Source organism: Oncorhynchus nerka, unplaced genomic scaffold, assembly GCF_034236695.1.
Source record: "Oncorhynchus nerka isolate Pitt River unplaced genomic scaffold, Oner_Uvic_2.0 unplaced_scaffold_1258, whole genome shotgun sequence".
NCBI classification, from domain to species: Eukaryota; Metazoa; Chordata; class Actinopteri; order Salmoniformes; family Salmonidae; genus Oncorhynchus; species Oncorhynchus nerka.
This window is the reverse complement of record NW_027040084.1, coordinates 84,667-107,098: the sequence shown is the minus strand read 5'-3', so window position 1 is coordinate 107,098 and position 22,432 is coordinate 84,667. Positions and strand designations below refer to the sequence as shown.

Below are 22,432 nucleotides of genomic sequence, written 5' to 3'. Positions count from 1 at the left end.
ACTGTCAACCTACCAGTTCTCTCACATCTCAGTAATTTCAAAGGAAAGGTAACAAACATAACCAGCATTATTAGAATACTGTATAAATCATACCCTGGATACTGGCAGGAGAGACCACTGAAAACCAAACACACTAATGTACCCAGAGGCCTTAGTGTCTTGAAAAGGTGCATTCCTCACATCAGCCAGTAGAGGACAGTATTTAACTCAACCAGCTAAAGGAATGATAGGCAGACAAAGCTTAGCCTAGGCTAGGGGTAAGCAACCCTGTTCCTGGAGTGCTGCAGGGTTTTGTTCCAACTAGGCTCCACACCAGACCAACTGAGCTAATTGATCAGTTAAGTGAATGACAAAATTCAACACACCTGGTCTTCCTGGTTGGTTAAATCAAAAACATGAAGTGCCTGCAGCACTCCGGGATCAGGGTTGCTTACTAGGTTCAGTACTAAAATAACAAATAATAATGTTTAGGTTTAGTACTTTCCAACCCTCTCCTCAGGCATCACCAGACTGGCACACCTGCTTAATTTAGTCAAGGGGTTGATGGCTGGTAGACATAATCAAGTATGCCAGTTTAGGGCTAAAACAAACACTTTGAAATGTCTGTTGGTCCCTGAGAAGATGGTTGGGAAACCCTGGACTGGGGGCCTCAAGCTTCACTGTAGTGCTGCTTTCCTTTATTCTTTATTCTGGGTGATTGATTGATTAAAGTGGTATATTGGCTATCAGTATTCCAGACCTGAATCAGTCATTGATTAGAGGGGAAGGATGATGATGAGGTTGAAGGGTCTTTCTGTATTGTTACTATGGGAACCTTTTCTCAGTATCAGCAGTGGTGGTGCTGTTGTTAGTCATGTTCACACACAGATCAGTATTGTAGAAGTTTGAACAAACAATTCTCAGAAGCCTTGTGTTACTTCCTGCCTGTGTGGGAGGGGTGTATATGCCTGTGTGCATTAGATTGTGACCTGTATTAATCTGTGTGAACACACATCCCTCTACAGATATCTAAGGCCACATCCCAATAGTCTCAATCTGCTTCCTTCCTTTCCTCATCCCCTTTCTTTACCTCATATCATTTGTAAAATACTACAGATCTGAAAGAACTCACCATATGATCACAATATGATGGAACTCTATCAACCTACCAGGCCTCTCAAATCTCAGTCATAACAAAAGAATGGAACTCTATCAACCTACCAGGCCTCTCAAATCTCAGTCATAACAAAAGAATGGAACTCTATCAACCTACCAGGCCTCTCAAATCTCAGTCATAACAAAAGAATGGAACTCTATCAACCTACCAGGTCTCTCACATCTCAGTCATAGGTTGTCAGGTAAAGTGGAGGTGATATGATCCTTAACTTGCCTCTCAAAGCACTTCATGATGAAAGAAGTGAGTGCTACGAAGCGATAGTCAATTAGTGCAGTTACCTTTGCTTTCTTGGGTACAGGAACAATGATGGACTGTTACTGTACTGTTACCATTTTGTCCCAACTAGGCACCACATCTGGCCAACTGAGATAATTGATCAGCTCAGTGATTACCTGAATTCAACATGCCTGGTCTTCCAGGTCGGTTAAATGAAAAACATCAAGTGCCTGCATCACTCCAGTACCAGGGTTACTTACTATGTTCAGTACTTCCCAACCCTCTCCTCAGAGACCACTAGACTGGCCCACCTGCTTAATTTAGTCAAGGGGCTGTTGGTTAGTAGACTGTATCAGGTTTGCCAGTTTAGGGCAAAAACAAACACTCTGAAATGTCTGATGGTCCCTGAGGAGAGGGTTGGGAAACCCTGGACTGGGGACCTCAATCTTCACTGTAGTGCTGCTTTCCATTATTTTGGGTGATTGATTGATTAAAGTGGTATATTGGCTATTAGTATTCCAGACATGAATCAGTCCCTGGTTAGAGGAGAAGGATGATGATGAGGTTGAAGGGTCTTTCTGTACTGTTACTATGGGAACCTTTTCTCAGTATCAGCAGTGTTGTTGCTGGTGTTGGTCATGTTCACACATAGATCAGCATGAAATAAGTATGAACAAACAATTATCGAAAGCCATTTTGTGTTTCCTGCCTGTGTCCGTGCATTAAAATGTGACCTACAGATATTTTCTGGTGGATGAGGTGCCATCTCATCTCATCTCATTCAACCAAAATGTGTCTTACACATTTAACCCTTCTGAATAAGAGAGATGCAGACGTTAATCGACGTCATCGGCACCCCGGGGAGAATGGCAGATTTTTACACCTTGCCGGCAACTGGATTCAAGCCAGCAACTTTTCGATGACTGGACCAACGCTCTTAACCGCTTGGCTACATGTGTCTGTGTGTGCTGGTGTTTGTGGTTTGATGGGTACTTGTGCCCGCATGTGCCTATTCTTAGCAAGAGAGGAGGAGGGACTGTGAAAATAACCTTAAGAGCAGCGGTATAACAAGGCTCTGTGATAGCTGATCTCCATTACATTTTGCCATTGGACCAATATACACTGCTCAAAAAAATAGAGGGAACACTTAAACAACACAATGTAACTCCAAGTCAATCACACTTCTGTGAAATCAAACTGTCCACTTAGGAAGCAACACTGATTGACAATACATTTCACATGCTGTTGTGCAATGGAATAGACAGCAGGTGGAAATTATAGGCAATTAGCAAGACACCCCCAATAAAGGAGTGGTTCTGCAGGTGGTGACCACAGACCACTTCTCAGTTCCTATGCTTCCTGGCTGATGTTTTGGTCACTTTTGAATGCTGGCGGTGCTTTCACTCTAGTGGTAGCATGAGACGGAGTCTACAACCCACACAAGTGGCTCAGGTAGTGCAGCTCATCCAGGAGGGAACATCAATACGAGCTGTGGCAAGAAGGTTTGCTGTGTCTGTCAGCGTAGTGTCCAGAGCATGGAGGCGCTTCCAGGAGACAGGCCAGTACATCAGGAGACGTGGAGGAGGCCGTAGGAGGGCAACAACCCAGCAGCAGGACCGCTACCTCCACCTTTGTGCAAGGAGGAGCAGGAGGAGCACTGCCAGAGCCCTGCAAAATGACCTCCAGCAGGCCACAAATGTGCATGTGTCTGCTCAAACGGTCAGAAACAGACTCCATGAGGGTGGTATGAGGGCCCGACGTCTACAGGTGGGGGTTGTGCTTACAGCCGGACGTTTGGCATTTGCCAGAGAACACCAAGATTGGCAAATTCGCCACTGGCGCCCTGTGCTCTTCACAGATGAAAGCAGGTTCACACTGAGGACATGTGACAGACGTGACAGAGCCTGGAGACGCCATGGAGAATGTTCTGCTGCCTGCAACATCCTCCAGCATGACCCGGTTTGGCGGTGGGTCAGTCATGGTGTGGGGTGGCATTTCTTTGGGGGGCCGCACAGCCCTCCATGTGCTCGCCAGAGGTAGCCTGACTGCCATTAGGTACCGAGATGAGATCCTCAGACCCCTTGTGAGACCATATGCTAGTCCGGTTGGCCCTAGGTTCCTCCTAATGCAAGACAATGCTAGACCTCATGTGGCTGGAGTGTGTCAGCAGTTCCTGCAAGAGGAAGGCATTGATGCTATGGACTGGCCCGCCCGTTCCCCAGACCTGATTCCAATTGAGCACATCTGGGACATCATGTCTCGCTCCATCCACCAACGCCACGTTGCACCACAGACTGTCCAGGTGTTGGCGGATGCTTTAGTCCAGGTCTGGGAGGAGATCTCTCAGGAGACCATTCGCCACCTCATCAAGAGCATGCCCAGGTGTTCAAAGTTACTGCCGTGCTGAAGAAAGAAAATGATGAAAACCTTTGGTTTGATGGTGTACAAACTAAAGAGTACCAACACACTGAGAAACCCGAATTGTAACATTTTTGACAAGCCAACTATTAATTAAGAAAATCAATCTTGATCTTGAATCATTGTCCCTAAAGAGAATTGACCTAACATTGACAACTATGCTGCTTATCCTTTTTAAAGTAAATTAAAGTAAATTAAGCCAAACAACGTGCTTTCAGTGTCTAAAGCTTTCATTGTATTACGTTAATTGGTTCATTGGTGGATGTTACATAAAGACCTCATCCTGACTACCAGAAATAGTGATTATTAAGATGTGTGTATTAACCTGTGTATCAGACTCCATAGGAGACTTTAAAGCACTTATATGCTTTATGCAGCTTGGCAAAATGAATAAAGAACATCATTGAGCTTGACTACAGTATGTCTCATCCTTTTAGTTTTCACTTTCACTGTACTACATTTAGACAGTCTGAAGATACAACGTTACATGGGCCACTGATTAAGATGTAATACAACATGACACAAGTAATGTCTAGTGGGAAAGTCATGTCGTCCAGTGAGTAAGCCATGTCTAGTGGGAAAGTCATGTCGTCCAGTGAGTAAGCCATGTCTAGTGGGAAAGTCATGTCGTCCAGTAAGTCATGTCGTCCAGTATAACTTTAGACCGTCCCCTCGCCCATACCCGGGCTTCGTTACCCATCGCTCCACAAAAGCCGCGGCCCTTGCAGAGCAAGGGGAACTACTACTTCAAGGTCTCAGAGCAAGTGACGTCACTGATTGAAATGCTAATTAGCGCGCACCGCTAACTAAGCTAGCCGTTTCACATCCGTTACACATACACAACAAAAGCCTGCATACACAACAAAAGCCTGCATACACAACAAAAGCCTGCAAAAGCCTGCATACACAACAAAAGCCTGCATACACAACAAAAGCCTGCATACACAACAAAAGCCTGCATACTCAACAAAAGCCTGCAAATGCCTGCATACACAACAAAGCCTGCAAAAGCCTGCATACACAACAAAGGCCTGCATACACAACAAAGGCCTGCATACACCGTCCAAGAGGACGGTTGTCCACCTCCGATGTAAAAAGATACCAACAGTAGTTCTCCAGGAGGAGGTTAGTCCACCTCTGGTATAAAAAGATACAAACAGTAGTTCTCCAAGAGGAGGTTTGTCCACCTCTGCTGTAAAAGGATTCAAACCAGTAGTTCTAAAGGAGGAGGGTTGTCCATCTCTGGTGTAAAAGGATACAAACAAACGTTCCTCTTCTTCACTTGGAGTTAGTGTGCTCATTTTTAGATATTTGCACTATGAGAAGCAATGTAAACCCTGTCTGAGACACGTATGGAATAGAACATACCTTTGCATGAAATGCAGGCATCTTTAAGATGCTGTATCTGTCAACAAGGCAGTCAGTCTCTCCTCAGTGCTTCTGAGAAATTATACTTATATAGAGTACCTGTCACACAAAAACAGACTCACACACTCACCCCCACACAGGCAGGAAACACCATATAGCTTTTGAGAATTGTTTGTTCATACTTCTTTCATACTGAGCTGATACTGAGAAAGGGTATGTGTTCGTGTGTGCTTGCTTGCGTATTAGTACCGAAAGACCCTTAATTCTCATGATCATCTTTCCCCTCTATTCAGGAACCAATAGCCAATATACCACTAATCAATTGATTGATCAATCAGTTGATCAATCAACCAATCAATGAATCAACTATCAGGGAATAAGGAAAACAGAACTAAGGCAAACCTTGAGGCCCCTAGTGTAAAATTCTAAGCCAATCAAGGACGGCAGAGGCGGGCCCCACCTGCAATGAGAATCAGCTGGTGATGGGTGACATGCCTTTGGAACTACCGACTGGTGGGGGGATATTCACTGCACTGTCTTGCTTTACACCCCCCCCCCCCCAGACATTTTGTCTCCAATAAGAGGGAAATCAGAAAGGACAATAAGAACTGGGTAGAGACCAACAGAGAAAGAAGTCTACAAGCGGTACATGGTTTATTCTGTTATACACATACCTCAATGGACATATCTTCACAACGTGCCCCGCCCTGATTGGCCCACAGGCATGTCACCCATCACCAGCGGATTCTCATAGCAGGATTGTATACTTGGGGCCTCAAGATTTGCCTTATTGCTGTTTTGCTTATTCCCTGATAGTTGATTCATTGATTGGTTGATTGATCAATCAATTGATTGATTAGTGGTATTTTGGTTATTGGTCCTTGAATAGAGGGGAAAGATTATGAAGTTTAATGGTCTCTCAGTACTAATATGCAAGCACACACACAAACACGAACACACACACCTTTTCTCAGTATCAGCAGTGGTGTTGCTGTTAGTCATGTTCACACATAGCTCAGTATGAAAGAAGTATGAACAAACAATTCTCAGAAGCTGTATGGTGTTTCCTGCCTGTGTGGGGGTATATATGTGTGTGTGTGTGTGTGTGTCTGTTTTTGTGTGACGAGTTCTCTATATAAGTGTAATTTCTCAGAAGCACTGAGGAGAGGCTGTGACTGCCTTGCAGACAGATGCAGCATCTTAAAGACGCCTGAAGTTCATGCAAATGTATGTTCTATTCCATATGTGTCTCTGAGACAGGGTTTACATTGCTACCCACAGTGCAAACCTGTAAGAAAGAGCACATGAACTGCAAGTGAAGAAGAGGAAAGTGTATTTGTATCCTTTTACACCAGAGGTGGAGAACCCTCCTCCTGGAGAACTACTGTTTATATCCTTTTACATAAAAGCTGGACAACCCTCCTCCTGGAGAACTACTGTTTTGTATCCTTTTACACCAGAGGTGGACAACCCTCCTCTTGGAGAACTACGGTTTTGTATCCTTTTACGCCAGAGGTGGACAACCCTCCTCCTGGAGAACTACGGTTTTGTATCCTTTTACACCAGAGGTGGACAACCCTCCTCCTGGAGAACTACGGTTTTGTATCCTTTTACATAAAAGCTGGACAACCCTCCTCCTGGAGAACTACGGTTTTGTATCCTTATACATCTGAGCTGGACAACCCTCCTCCTGGAGAACTACTGTTTTGTATCCTTTTACACCAGAGGTGGAACAACCCTCCTCCTGGAGAACTACTGTTTATATCCTTTTACACCAGAGGTGGACAACCCTCCTCCTGGAGAACTACTGTTTTATATCCTTTTACACCAGAGGTGGACAACCCTCCTCTTGGAGAACTACTGTTTTATATCCTTTTACACCAGAGGTGGACAACCCTCCTCCTGGAGAACTACTGTTTTATATCCTTTTACACCAGAGGTGGACAACCCTCCTCCTGGAGAACTACTGTTTATATCCTTTTACACCAGAGGTGGACAACCTTCCTCCTGGAGAACTACTGTTTTATATCCTTTTACACCAGAGATGGACAACCGTCCTCCTGGAGAACTACTGTTTTGTATCATTTTACACCAGAGGTGGACAACCCTCCTCCTGGAGAACTACTGTTTTATATCCTTTTACACCAGAGGTGGACAACCCTCCTCTTGGAGAACTACTGTTTTATATCCTTTTACATCAGAGGTGGACAACCCTCCTCCTGGAGAACTACTGTTTTATATCCTTTTACACCAGAGGTGGACAACCCTCCTCCTGGAGAACTACTGTTTTATATCCCTTTTGGAGAACTACTGTTTTATACACCAGAGGTGGACAACCCTCCTCCTCTTTTTATATCCTTTTACACCAGAGGTGGAGAACTACTGTTTTATATCCTTTTACACCAGAGGTGGACAACCCTCCTCCTGGAGAACTACTGTTTTATATCCTTTAATGTGGACCCCTGGAGAACTACTGTTTTATATAATTTTACACCAGAGGTGGACAACCCTCCTCCTGGAGAACTACTGTTTTATATCCTTTTACAGCAGAGGTGGAACAACCCTCCTCTTGGAGAGCTACTGTGTATGCAGGCTTTTGTTCCAGCCCTACTCTAACACATTTTAACCTAGAACCTAGCTCTGGGAGACCGCAGTAGTGAGAGTATATGGTGCTGACACAGATTCTCTCCATTCCACCTGGTCGGAGGAGTTCAAGAGTGTGCAGAGCCTTAGACGCCCAGCCCTGAGAGGGTGGAGAGGAGGATATGATGGTCCACATTGTCAAAGGCAGTAGATAGATCTAGGAGGACGAGAACAGAGGAGAGAGAGAGTCAGCTTTGGCAGAGCGGAGAGCCTCCGTGACACAGAGAAGCGCAGTCTCAGTTGAGTGAACCATCTTAAAGCCTGACTGGTTAGGGTCAAGAAGATTATTAAGAGAAAGATAGTGATAGAGTTGGTCAGAGACAGTATGCTCAAGTGTTTCAGGAATTAATATCATAGTTTTAGATGTCAGAGTGGTCGAGTGTTGGTTTCTTGAGGAGGGGAGCAACTCTGGCCATTTTGAAGTCAGAGGGGACCAGTTGATGAAGGAAGTGAGGAATGGGAGAAGGTCTCCTGATATGGGCTGGAGTGGTTAGGAGAGGATGGGGTCAGGTGGGCAGGTTGTCGGGCTGCCGGACCGCACTAGTCACATGATTTCATCTGGAGAGTAAGGGGAGAAAGAGGTCAAGGCATAGGGTAGTTCTGTGTGAGTGGGGCCATTGGACTCAATTGGCTGAGTGAATGAGGAGCGGATGTCATTAACCTTTTTTTAAAAGTGGTTGACAAAGTCCTCCTCAGAGATGGAGGGGGGGGGGGACGTGGAAAAGACTTTCCTAGGGTTAGAGAATCAGAAACTTCACATTTAGAGTGATAAAACGTGGCATCAGATACAGAGGAAGAGAAGTTAGAGAGGAGTGAGTGAAAGGATGATAGGTCCTCCGGAAGTGATGTTTTCCTTCATTTTTGCTCAGCTGCCTGCAGCCCTGTTCTGTAAGCTCTCAATGAGTCACTCAGCCACGGAGCAGGAGGGGAGAAAAAGGGACAGTGTAAATCATAGGATGCGGAAAGGGAGGAGTGTAGGGTCGAAGAGTCAGAATCAGGAAAATGCGGTAGAAGTATTTTGCAGAAGGGAGATATGATAGGATAGAAGAGGAGAGAGTAGAGAGAGAGAGAGAGAGAGAGAGAGAGAGAGAGAGAGAGAGAGAGAGAGAGAGAGACGGCACATGACCATCTAGATAGGTGCTGAGTGGTTAGGGTTGGAGGAAAGGGAGACAGAAAAGGAAACTAAGTAGTGATCAGAGACCTGGAGGGTTGCAGTGAGATTAGGAGGCGAAAAGACTCTAGTAAAGATGAGGTCAAGCGTATTGCCTGCCTTGTGAGTGGGACTGGGGAAGGGTGGGGTCAAGTGTATTGCCTGCCTTGTGAGTGGGACTGGGGAAGGGTGGGGTCAAGTGTATTGCCTGCCTTGTGAGTGGGACTGGGGAAGGGTGGGGTCAAGTGTATTGCCTGCCTTGTGAGTGGGACTGAGGAAGGGTGGGGTCAAGTGTATTGCCTGCCTTGTGAGTGGGACTGGGGAAGGGTGGGGTCAAGTGTATTGCCTGCCTTGTGAGTGGGACTGGGGAAGGGTGGGGTCAAGTGTATTGCCTGCCTTGTGAGTGGTCAAAAGAGGGGAAAGAAAGAGTTAAGTAGAAGTTAATGGAAGGCAGACATCGGGAGGTTGAAGTCACCAAGTATGAAGAGTGATAAGCCATCGTCAGGAAGTTAGCTTATCACCTGATTCTACAAACCGTATCAAGGTACTAACTAATTTGAATCGGATGTGTTAAAGCAGGGCTGGAGTAAAACCCTGCACACAAAGTACTGCAACTCTCCATGAGGACAATTTTCTGCCCCTATTTAAACATATGAAATAATCTCTCACCTAGATTGATGACTGCAGCCATTTTTGCTTACTGTTTGTTGTTTTAAATAGAGACGTCTAGAAGGGCCGTGGGTCATATTAGATTGTGTAGAAATGCAGGAAATGTGATTGAGATGCCCTTAGAAATGGGAGGACCTCCAGGCCCCCTGGAAAGTCCTCCTCTGCAAATAGCACTGCTGGGCGATTTAAAAAGTCATAGTCAATCGATCAACAATATAATAAAACTCATTTTTTATTTACAATATGTAGAATCTATGAGAATAGAAAGGTTCAGAAGATTTGTGAAACATCACAGCACAGTTGATCAAATATATAATTTTATTTATTTCACCTTTTTTTAACCAGGAAGGCAAGTTGAGAAGAAGTTCTCATTTACAACTGCGACCTGGCCAAGATAAAGCAAAGCAGTTCGACAGATACAACGACACAGAGTTACACATGGAGTAAAACAAACATACAGTCAATAATACAGTAGAAAAATAAGTCTATATACAATGTGAGCAAATGAGGTGAGATAAGGGAGGTAAAGGCTAAAAAAGGCCATGGTGGCAAAGTAAATACAATATAGCAAGTAAAACACTGGAATGGTAGATTTGCAGTGGAAGAATGTGCAAAGTAGAAATAAAAATAATGGGGTGCAAAGGAGCAAAATAAATAAATAAAATTAAAATAAATACAGTAGAGAAAGAGGTAGTTGTTTGGGCTAAATTATAGGTGGGCTATGTACAGGTGCAGTAATCTGTGAGCTGCTCTGACAGCTGGTGCTTAAAGTTAGTGAGGAAGGTAAGTGTTTCCAATTTCAGAGATTTTTGTAGTTCGTTCCAGTCATTGGCAGCAGAGAACTGGAAGGAGAGGCGGCCAAAGAAAGAATTGGTTTTGGGGTTGACCAGAGAGGTATACCTGCTGGAGCGCGTGCTACAGGTGGGTGCTGCTATGGTGACCAGCGAGCTGAGATAAGGGGGGACTTTACCTAGCAGGGTCTTGTCGATGACATGGAGCCAGTGGGTATATGGGGCTTTGGTGACAAAACGGATGGCACTGTGATAGACTGCATCCAATTGGTTGAGTAGGGTATTGGAGGCTATTTTGTAAATGACATCGCCGAAGTCGAGGATTGGTAGGATGGTCAGGTTTACAAGGGTATGTTTGGCAGCATGAGTGAAGGATGCTTTGTTGCGAAATAGGAAGCTATTCTAGAGTTAACTTTGGATTGGAAATGTTTGATGTGGGTCTGGAAGGAGAGTTTACAGTCTAACCAGACACCTAGGTATTTGTAGTTGTCCACGTATTCTAAGTCAGAGCCGTCCAGAGTAGTGATGTTGGACAGGCGGGCAGGTGCCGGCAGCGATCGGTTGACGAGCATGCATTTAGTTTTACTTGTATTTAAGAGCAATTGGAGGCCACGGAAGGAGAGTTGTATGGCATTGAAGCTTGCCTGGAGGGTTGTTAACACAGTGTCCAAAGAAGGGTATACAGAATGGTGTCGTCTGCGTAGAGGTGGATCAGTGACTCACCAGCAGCAAGAGCGACATCATTGATGTATACAGAGAAGAGAGTCATTGCAAGAATTGAACCCTGTGGCACCCCCATAGAGACTGCCAGAGGTCCGGACAGCAGACCCTCCGATTTGACACATATGGCAAATAGGAACTGGATGGTGTTCAGAGACAGATGGGAGGGGTTGTGAGGAGCTGAAGGCTGGAACTAAAAACAAACAAAAATCAACTATTGTAAAATATACTTGTGTACATAAAATGTGTTTAGTGTATATACATGTATATAGATACCTCACAAGTCCTTAACTGGCAGCGTCATTAAATTAAAGTTGAATGAAAACACACATACACCTACAAATTAACACAAAGAAACAGTACACCCTCGATATAATTCATATCATACTGTAGAGATCTTTTTAGTTGCACACAATATAGCTGGGTCACCCTGTCCTGCCCCTAGGGGTCCACGGCCCTGTAGCGCACCAACCCAACACACCCCACTCAGCTTTAGGATCTTAGTGAAACATTCATTGTTGATTTGAGGTGTGTTGGGCCAAGTCCAGAGTGACAACAGTACAGCAGACCCCCAGGGCCAGGACTGAGCAGTCCAGCCTATATAGATATCTCCCCTGACGTGGGCATGTTTTCAATACAGACTCCTTTAGGCGTACAGTATTCCATATAAAGCATCCAGACCTTATGAAAGTTCGATAATCACAGCACCAGATCAGGTGTTGCTGATGTGTGCTTATTCAGGTTCAGGAGTAATGCTGGGAAAGGTACTTTCTTGTATACTGGAGCCTCAGAATGGAATGAGTTGCCTCTGCCCATGAAAACATCCTCCTCTCTGGGCAGCTTTAAAAATAAAGTAAAAATATCTTTGATGTCCTCTGTGCCCATATGAATAACCCCTATGATGTAACTAGAATGATGAGATGTTCTTCCTCTCTGTTTTTGTTTATTATTCACTGCCATACTGTGTTTAACTGTGTTTGATCTTGTCTAGCCCTCTTGTCTCAAGAGGACCACAATGGAAATAAGTCCCAGACTTTATTGTGTGTCACCTCAATGATTTTATTAATGTGCATGTATGGCTTTTATGTTTATTGTGTGCTTGTTTTTTTAAATGGTCAAATTAATAAACTAATAAACTATAGAAAAAACACTATTTCCATTGCTCGTTAGTTCTATTCTCGTACTGTCTCTGCATTGTGCATTTATCTTCGACATATTCTTACACCTGTCAGCACCCGATCCTCCTAAAATTAGGCATGACAAAGAATTACTTTGGAGTACATTTATACATGACATTATCCAAGAAAATAATAAATGGTTCAATAATTTCCCAGATCCCAGACTGTAGCTTTAAGTTTAAGCTGTTGTCATTAAGCTACTGTTGGTCTACCCGTCAGTTCAAGATGAAACATTCACTGAATATACTGCAAAATGCACCTGAGCTCCATACACTGGTCTTCCCTGGCTGTCTGACCCTGCTGGGAATCTTCCCACTCCTAAATGGTAGGCTTTAAAAATATTGCAAGTACAAGTACAAGTCTCTCTAACTCTGCTCTCATCAAACTACACCTAGCATATTGGCTGATATAGTCCAGTAATACAACATAAGTGCCATGTGAGAATCTCTGGTAATTTAACCCATTTCTTTAAACCGGTTATGGCTAGGCGATCCGCTAGCGGGACACCTCGACAACATCAGGTGAAATTGCAGAGCGCGAAATTCAAATTACAGAAATATAAATAGTTAATATTCATGAAAATACACGTGTCCTACATCAAAATGAAGCTTCAACAAGGCTTTAGGGCGAAAGCACACCATGCGATTATCCGAGGTCGGCGCCCTGCATACAAAAACATTTTTCAACCAGGCAGGTGCGCCACGAAAGTCAGAAATAGCGATAAAATAAATGCCTTACCTTTGAATATCCTCTTCTGTTGGCACTCCAAAAGGTCCCAGCTACATCACAAATGGTACCGAGATGAGATCCTCAGACCCCTTGTGAGACCATACGCTGGTCCGGTTGGCCCTGGGTTCCTCCTAATGCAAGACAATGCTAGTCCTCATTTGGCTGGAGTGTGTCAGCAGTTCCTGCAAGAGGAAGGCATTGATGCTATGGACTGGCCCGCCCGTTCCCCAGACCTGATTCCAATTGAGCACATCTGGGACATCATGTCTCGCTCCATCCACCAACGCCATGTTGCATCACAAACTGTCCAGGTGTTGGCGGATGCTTTAGTCCAGGTCTGGGAGGAGATCCCTCAGGGGACCATTCGCCACCTCATCAAGAGCATGCCCAGGCGTTGTAGGGAGGTCATACAGGCACGTGGAGGCCACACACACTACTGAGCCTCATTTTGACTTGTTTTAAGGACATTACATCAAAGTTGGATCAGCCTGTAGTGTGGTTTTCCACTTTGATTTTGAGTGTGACTCCAAATCTAGACCTCCATGGGTTGATAAATTTGATTTCCATTGATAATTTTTGTGTGATTTTGTTGTCAGCACATTCAACTATGTAAAGAAAAAAGTATTTAATAAGATTATTTGGGAGAGGTATAGTCTTTTGACCATACATACACACATAAGTGTGCAAAGCTGTCATCAAGGCAAAGGTTGGCTTCTTTGAAGAATCTCAAATATAAAATATATTTTGATTTGTTTAACACTTTTTTTGTTGTTACTATATGTACATGATTACGTGTTATTTCGTAGTGTTGTCTTTACCATTATTCGTCAATGTAGAAAATAGTAAAAATAAAGAGTAGGTGTACCCACATTTGACTGGTACTGTATATCTATATGTTTTTACAGGACAAATGTGAGGGTGCACATGCCCCATGACGCTTCTGATGGTACCTTCTGTTTTGTTGTCATGTGGACTAGAATGTGTGTAAAAAAAGCATTGGGTAATATTACATCTCCTGTCCTCTTTACCCACCATGTGTAAATCTGGTGTAAATCTACAGAAGATATATATTACATCTCCTGTCCTCTTTACCCACCATGTGTAAATCTGGTGTAAATCTACAGAAGATATATATTACATCTCCTGTCCTCTCTACCCACCATGTGTAAATCTGGTGTAAATCTACAGAAGATATATATTAAATCTCCTGTCCTCTTTACCCACCATGTGTAAATCTGGTGTAAATCTACAGAAGATATATATTACATCTCCTGTCCTCTTTACCCACCATGTGTAAATCTGGTGTAAATCTACAGAAGATATATATTACATCTCCTGTCCTCTTTACCCACCATGTGTAAATCTGGTGTAAATCTACAGAAGATATATATTACATCTCATTAAAAAGCAACTCCACTAGTTCTCAGGTTGTTCTCTGATTGGTTTAAAATTGTAAGCAGCAGCAGTAGCACCCCTTAGCAACTAACGTCTCAAATAGGAAGCTAAAAGCTCTGTGGCTAATCTGATCAACACTGTCAGGGTTAGTAGTTTCCTGTGTCTGATGTCAGAGCTCAGTAATGCTCAATCTGTCAACCACAACAAGGAGAGAACGGTCTCGTTCCAGGCCAACTATATTGCTGTTGAGTTTGACGCTACGACAAGTGAGCATCAGATCGCTATACCATATGATGTGGTTAACTGATATGTTAAACAGTAATCCAGGAGATGTGAGATCTGGCCAACATCATGAGTGGTGTTGGAGGAGAGAAAGGGGGAGGGACTTGGTTATGAAGGAAGCTTTCAGCAGCCATCTTGTTGACTGGCAGAGACAACAGAGGCCATAGGGTGGCAGTTAACTGTCATAACATCTACTGTCTATCCACAGGTTAACTGTCATAACCTGTGGATAGACAGTAGATGTTAACTGTCATAACATCGACTTTTTATCCAGTTTAATTGTCATAAAATCTACGGTCTATCCACAGGTTAACTGTCAAAACAGCTACTGTCTATCCACAGGTTAACTGTCATAAAATCTACTGTCTATCCACAGGTTAACTGTCATAACATCTACATTTACATTTAAGTCATTTAGCAGACGCTCTTATCCAGAGCGACTTACAAATTGGTGCATTCACCTTATGACATCCAGTGGAACAGTAAGTTTAAGGGGGAGGGGGGGTGAGAGGGATTACTTTATCCTATCCTAGGTATTCCTTAAAGAGGTGGGGTTTCAGGTGTCTCCGGAAGGTGGTGATTGACTCCGCTGTCCTGGCGTCGTGAGGGAGTTTGTTCCACCATTGGGGGGCCAGAGCAGCGAACAGTTTTGACTGGGCTGAGCGGGAACTGTACTTCCTCAGTGGTAGGGAGGCGAGCAGGCCAGAGGTGGATGAACGCAGTGCCCTTGTTTGGGTGTAGGGCCTGATCAGAGCCTGGAGGTACTGAGGTGCCGTTCCCCTCACAGCTCCGTAGGCAAGCACCATGGTCTTGTAGCGGATGCGAGCTTCAACTGGAAGCCAGTGGAGGGAGCGGAGGAGCGGGGTGACGTGAGAGAACTTGGGAAGGTTGAACACCAGACGGGCTGCAGCGTTCTGGATGAGTTGTAGGGGTTTAATGGCACAGGCAGGGAGCCCAGCCAACAGTGAGTTGCAGTAATCCAGACGGGAGATGACAAGTGCCTGGATTAGGACCTGCGCCGCTTCCTGTGTGAGGCAGGGTCGTACTGTCTATCCACAGGTTAACTGTCATAACATCTACTGTCTATCCACAGGTTAACTGTCATAACATCTACTGTCTATCCACAGGTTAACTGTCATAACATCTACTGTCTATCCACAGGTTAATTGTCATAACATCTACTGTCTATCCACAGGTTAACTGTCATAACATCTACTGTCTATCCACAGGTTAATTGTCATAACATCTACTGTCTATCCACAGGTTAATTGTCATAACATCTACTGTCTATCCACAGGTTAACTGTCATAACATCTACTGTCTATCCACAGGTTAATTGTCATAACATCTACTGTCTATCCACAGGTTAACTGTCCTAACATCTACTGTCTATCCACAGGTTAATTGTCATAACATCTACTGTCTATCCACAGGTTAATTGTCATAACATCTACTGTCTATCCACAGGTTAACTGTCATAACATCTACTGTCTATCCACAGGTTAATTGTCATAACATCTACTGTCTATCCACAGGTTAACTGTCATAACATCTACTGTCTATCCACAGGTTAACTGTCATATCATCTACTGTCTATCCTCAGGTTAACTGTCATAACATCTACTGTCTATCCTCAGGTTAACTGTCATAACATCTACTGTCTATCCACAGGTTAACTGTCATAACATCTACTGTCTATCCACAGGTTAACTGTCATAACATCTACTGTCTATCCACAGGTTAACTGTCATAACATCTACTGTCTATCCACAGGTTAACTGTCATAACATCTACTGTCTATCCACAGGTTAACTGTCATAACATCTACTGTCTATCCACAGGTTAATTGTCATAACATCTACTGTCTATCCACAGGTTAATTGTCATAACATCTACTGTCTATCCACAGGTTAACTGTCATAACATCTACTGTCTATCCACAGGTTAATTGTCATAACATCTACTGTCTATCCACAGGTTAACTGTCATAACATCTACTGTCTATCCACAGGTTAACTGTCATATCATCTACTGTCTATCCTCAGGTTAACTGTCATAACATCTACTGTCTATCCTCAGGTTAACTGTCATAACATCTACTGTCTATCCACAGGTTAACTGTCATAACATCTACTGTCTATCCACAGGTTAACTGTCATAACATCTACTGTCTATCCACAGGTTAATTGTCATAACATCTACTGTCTATCCACAGGTTAACTGTCATAACATCTACTGTCTATCCACAGGTTAACTGTCATATCATCTACTGTCTATCCTCAGGTTAACTGTCATAACATCTACTGTCTATCCTCAGGTTAACTGTCATAACATCTACTGTCTATCCACAGGTTAACTGTCATAACATCTACTGTCTATCCACAGGTTAACTGTCATAACATCTACTGTCTATCCACAGGTTAACTGTCATAACATCTACTGTCTATCCACAGGTTAACTGTCATATCATCTACTGTCTATCCTCAGGTTAACTGTCATAACATCTACTGTCTATCCACAGGTTAATTGTCATAACATCTACTGTCTATCCACAGGTTAATTGTCATAACATCTACTGTCTATCCACAGGTTAACTGTCATAACATCTACTGTCTATCCACAGGTTAACTGTCATAACATCTACTGTCTATCCACAGGTTAACTGTCATAACATCTACTGTCTATCCTCAGGTTAACTGTCCTAACATCTACTGTCTATCCACAGGTTAACTGTCATAACATCTACTGTCTATCCACAGGTTAACTGTCATAACATCTACTGTCTATCCTCAGGTTAACTGTCCTAACATCTACTGTCTATCCACAGGTTAATTGTCATAACATCTACTGTCTATCCACAGGTTACTTTGACACTATAACTGTTGTCTTGACACCACTATAATACAGAATATCTCTAAGAGATGGAAATCCTATGTGTTACTGAGAAATGTATGGAACTCATCCAGTGATGTCATTACCAGTCACACAACCTGACAGACTGTGACCATGACAACTGACCACACGGTGCAGTGGTAGACTTGAGGTCGAGGGGAGCGTCAGAAAGACAGAAAGGGGGAACGTTAACCCTTTCTCAGAAGCGTCACTTTTAGTTGAAAATGGGCCTGTGGTGAACCAAGGTAGAGCTGTGTACATCCTCGTGCATGTGTACGTGTGCAGACATGAAGATCTGCATGACTTTGTGCACGTATTAGCTTGGTGCTTCAGTGTGGGAACATGATTTGTGGTCATGTCTGCTTGTAAAGTCAGATCTCTGACCAGGTATAAGTAGATCTTGGCAGACCGTCTGCAGAAACATGTCCTGAAGCTGAACAATACAAAACAACCTCTATCGTGCTCCAGTCTGGTAAGTCCAGCTATCAGATACCGTAAACCTCATTGTAATCTCTGCATGATACGGCTTCATTAAATGGTGGCATTGCAGTAACTCCTATCAATGTTTAAATACTTGATCATATCAAAGCTATGTTGTATGTTGGGTACTGTTATGATGAAAGCTATGTTGTATCATGTTGGGTACTGTTATGATGAAAGCTATGTTGTATCATGTTGGGTACTGTTATGATGAAAGCTATGTTGTATCATGTTGGGTACTGTTATGATGAAAGCTATGTTGTATCATGTGTTTGTATTGTTATGATGAAAGCTATGTTGTATCATGTTGGGTATTGTTATGATGAAAGCTATGTTGTATCATGTTGGGTACTGTTATGATGAAAGCTATGTTGTATCATGTTGGGTACTGTTATGATGAAAGCTATGTTGTATCATGTTGGGTATTGTTATGATGAAAGCTATGTTGTATCATGTTGGGTACTGTTATGATGAAAGCTATGTTGTATCATGTTGGGTACTGTTATGATGAAAGCTATGTTGTATCATGTTGGGTACTGTTATGATGAAAGCTATGTTGTATCATGTTGGGTATTGTTATGATGAAAGCTATGTTGTATCATGTTGGGTACTGTTATGATGAAAGCTATGTTGTATCATGTTGGGTATTGTTATGATGAAAGCTATGTTGTATCATGTTGGGTACTGTTATGATGAAAGCTATGTTGTATCATGTGTTTGTATTGTTATGATGATTGGTATTTGTCTCCTGTACATGTTGTTTTACTACAGGTGCTGTTGAAGTCATGGGGACAGACAACATCCTAACCTTTGCTGTGCTGTGTGTCTTCTATGCTTTGACTCTGAGTGTGGATACAAAGACGGTAAGATACAACACTATTTTGAGTGCATTTGAATATGAGTGAGAGAGCGATTCAATTATCAAAATAACAGGCACAAGTTTAGTATGGACAAAGTTTGAAGACATTATGACTGATGGCCAGCCTTACATCTTGTCTCTCATCATCATTTTATTAGCATTTTCTTGTGTCATACCTGTTTGTCTATTTTTCTCTCTTCCTTTCACTAAAGGTCAGTTTCCCTCTGCATGGTCTAAAATCCAACATCCCTTTAAACATGGCTCCAGACTCTGTTGATGACTCCTACAAGGGCTGTGAGGATAAGATGCGCGGGAAGGTGCATGACTATTACCTGCCAAAAGAGAGAGGAGAGAACAAAGATTTCAACCAGGCTTGGACCGCTGCTGAGGACCATTACACAAAAAAGGAAAACTGTCTAAAAACTATTCCCTGGCAATCCAGGTGTATGTGACTGAATACTCCCAAATGTTCAAGTCATTCAACGAGGCCACTCGTACTCAAAAGAAGAGCTACAGCACAACATTCCAGTACCACTCCCTGCACTTCCTTCTGACCAATGCTTTACGAATCCTGAACAAGAAAAATAAGCGTTTCCAAACCTTCCGAGGAACCAACGTGTCTTTCCACGGAGTCCGAAATACTGAAATGCGATTCGGACAGTTCACCTCGAGCTCTTTAGACAAGAAAATCGCTGGTGAACGCTTTGGAAATCGCTCCTGTTTTGAGATCACCACCTACTTTGGTGCCCCGCTGGGGGAGTACGCATCTCAGATGGCTCATGAGAAGGAGGTGCTGATTCCCCCCTACGAGGTGTTCAGAATTACAGAGGTGCTGAAGAGAAAAGCCAAGAAAGACCTCTGGTGTGACGTCGTCTACAAATTGCAGAGTACTAAGAAAGGAAAAAGTGACCTGAAATGCCAGATGGTTGGACCACTCCAAGGAGAGTAAAATCAAAACAGCAACACAGCTGTGCTGCTTTCAGTCAAATATGAAATGCAGTTTTTAGTGCAACACCTGGCTTCCCCATCCACCATCGCTCCCTCCCACAAATACAGGAAAGATTTCAAATAGTATTTGAACCCAGGTCTGGTCATATATTGCATTTACTGTAACTATATTTACTGTAGCATTAACTGTAACTATATTTACATTAACTATATGTACTGTAGCATTTACTGTAACTATATTTACTGTAGCATTAACTGTTACTATATTTACTGTAGAATTTACTGTAACTATATGTACTGTAGCATTAACAGTTACTATATTTACTGTAACTATATTTACTGTAGCATTTACTGTAACTATGTGTACTGTAGCATTAACTGTTACTGTGCCTACATGGAAAAATGTATTATCTAATGTGGTGTAATTTAGAGTTAATTATGTTTTTATCATACATTTTCAGCATTTGCCCTGTAGCATCAATAAAGCATCATTGAGCCTGATTAAAGCAGTTCAATGGTTTTCAAAGACCACCTTCGACAAATGATTACATTGTGCATTCTCCACAACTACCAGAAGGGGTCAGCATTTCATGCATAAAACAGACCCACTATTTTTAGCTACATCTCTCAGTGGTCACCTCACCTGGTCCTGGAGAGCTAATGTAAACCGTAGAGAAAATGCATCCTATGAGATTTTAGGATTTAAATAGCGAATAAGCCTAAAATTGTTCAAATAGTGTGAAGGGGATCATGGTCATGAGTGAGTTAGAGAGAAGATACCCCAGTTAAACATCGCCTAGGGACATTAGAGTTACAATTAGTTGTTCATACATTACTTTTTGTAATTGGGCATAGGTGAGTGTCTAGCAGCAATGTAAGTTAAAACATAAGATGAATGTGTCAGCACTCAAAACAAGATTTAAAAGATATGTTTTGCTGTTTTGTTCATTTAGAGGCAACGAGCTAAAACACACATTGTGTACTGACAACAGTAGAAGCTCAGCTACAATACAGTATGAAACTTGTCCTACTCAGTATAGAGTTAAGTTAAGAGTTATGGAGTAAAACATGATGTCAAGTGGCATGTAAATGTCCGTTTTCATCTTCCTTGGGCAATGATCCATTTCCAAAAAAGGGCAGAGGAATAAAGATCAACAGATTCAAAACTAACTAGTAAAAACAGCCAATGGGAGACCGTCACGAGTTTGTATTGTATGAATGAGACCTGTACTGAAGTGGCATTTTATCTATGCAAATAGCAGATACAGGATAAATGACTGTCCGGAGGGAGGGAGGCGCACCAAAGTGAAGACAACTTGGTAACATCCCAGCCACAAGCACCAGAGATGTAACCTGATAATAACTAGGATCATCTTTGAGTCTCTACTCTAGATTGCAGTGAAGATGGTGAAGTTTGTAGTGTGGGCTGTTTTCTCATTGACCTTCAGTATGGTCAGTGGAATGGTATGTTTGTTTGTGTGCACAAGTCACATACCTTAACTGAATGTTTCAAATGAATTTGAAATCCTAAAAAGGTGAAATAGCTCAATCCTTTTTCTCCTCTCCAAGGTGAGGCCTGACACCGTTCTGGACATGGCACGTTCATCATGATGATGCGTACAAGGGCTGTGTTCCAGCGATGTTGACTAAGGTGAAGGTGTACCTGAGAGATGAGATTACAGCCAATACGGACGACTTTGGAACTCGTTGGACAGACCATTATGATGATGCGTACAAGGGCTGTGTTCCAGCGATGTTGACTAAGGTGAAGGTGTACCTGAGAGATGAGATTACAGCCAATACGGACGACTTTGGAACTCGTTGGACAGACCATTATGATGATGCGTACAAGGGCTGTGTTCCAGCGATGTTGACTAAGGTGAAGGTGTACCTGAGAGATGAGATTACAGCCAATACGGACGACTTTGGAACTCGTTGGACAGACCATTATGATGCTACTGACAACAAAGAATCTGATGGGGAACTTACAGTTGAACATATTGTTGCAATCAAGTTGTACTCTGGTATTTTTTACAAAACACTCAATGATGCAGTTTGTGTGGGAAAAGATAAATACAAAGCAAAAACATTTGAGTTCTATGCATGGCATTTCCTGCTGTCTGATGCCATACGTATTCTGAATGAAAAAAATCATCCCAATGAAACCGTATACCGTGGAACCAAACGTGTTTACAAGGGTCAATTAAATCAAGAAATTAGATTTGGCAAATTCCTCTCAACCTCTACTTCTCTTTGCTGCAGAATTTGGAACTGAAAATAGTTTTGAAATTGAAACATGCTATGGTGCCTCTGTGGAAAAATATACGATCATGGGGTCACTTGAGGCAGAGATTTTGATCCCTCCTTATGAGAAATTTAAAATTGAGGAAGTGAAAAATAGAAACACAGTCAAAGACCTGTGGTGCAAAGTTGTTTTCAAACTGAAAAATGCAACATATCTAAGTGATCTGAACTGTGCTTTAGTGTAAATACAGATCAAGCCCTGTTAGGAATCAGATAATGATTCTACTTCTTTGC

The 22,432-nt window shown here is 42.8% G+C and overlaps 1 pseudogene; it reads left to right on the top strand.

Annotated features, from left to right (window-relative positions):
- Positions 1-17,936: 17,936 nt before the first annotated feature.
- LOC135569016 (erythroblast NAD(P)(+)--arginine ADP-ribosyltransferase-like) lies at positions 17,937-20,423 on the top strand (annotated as a pseudogene).
- Positions 20,424-22,432: the final 2,009 nt, after the last annotated feature.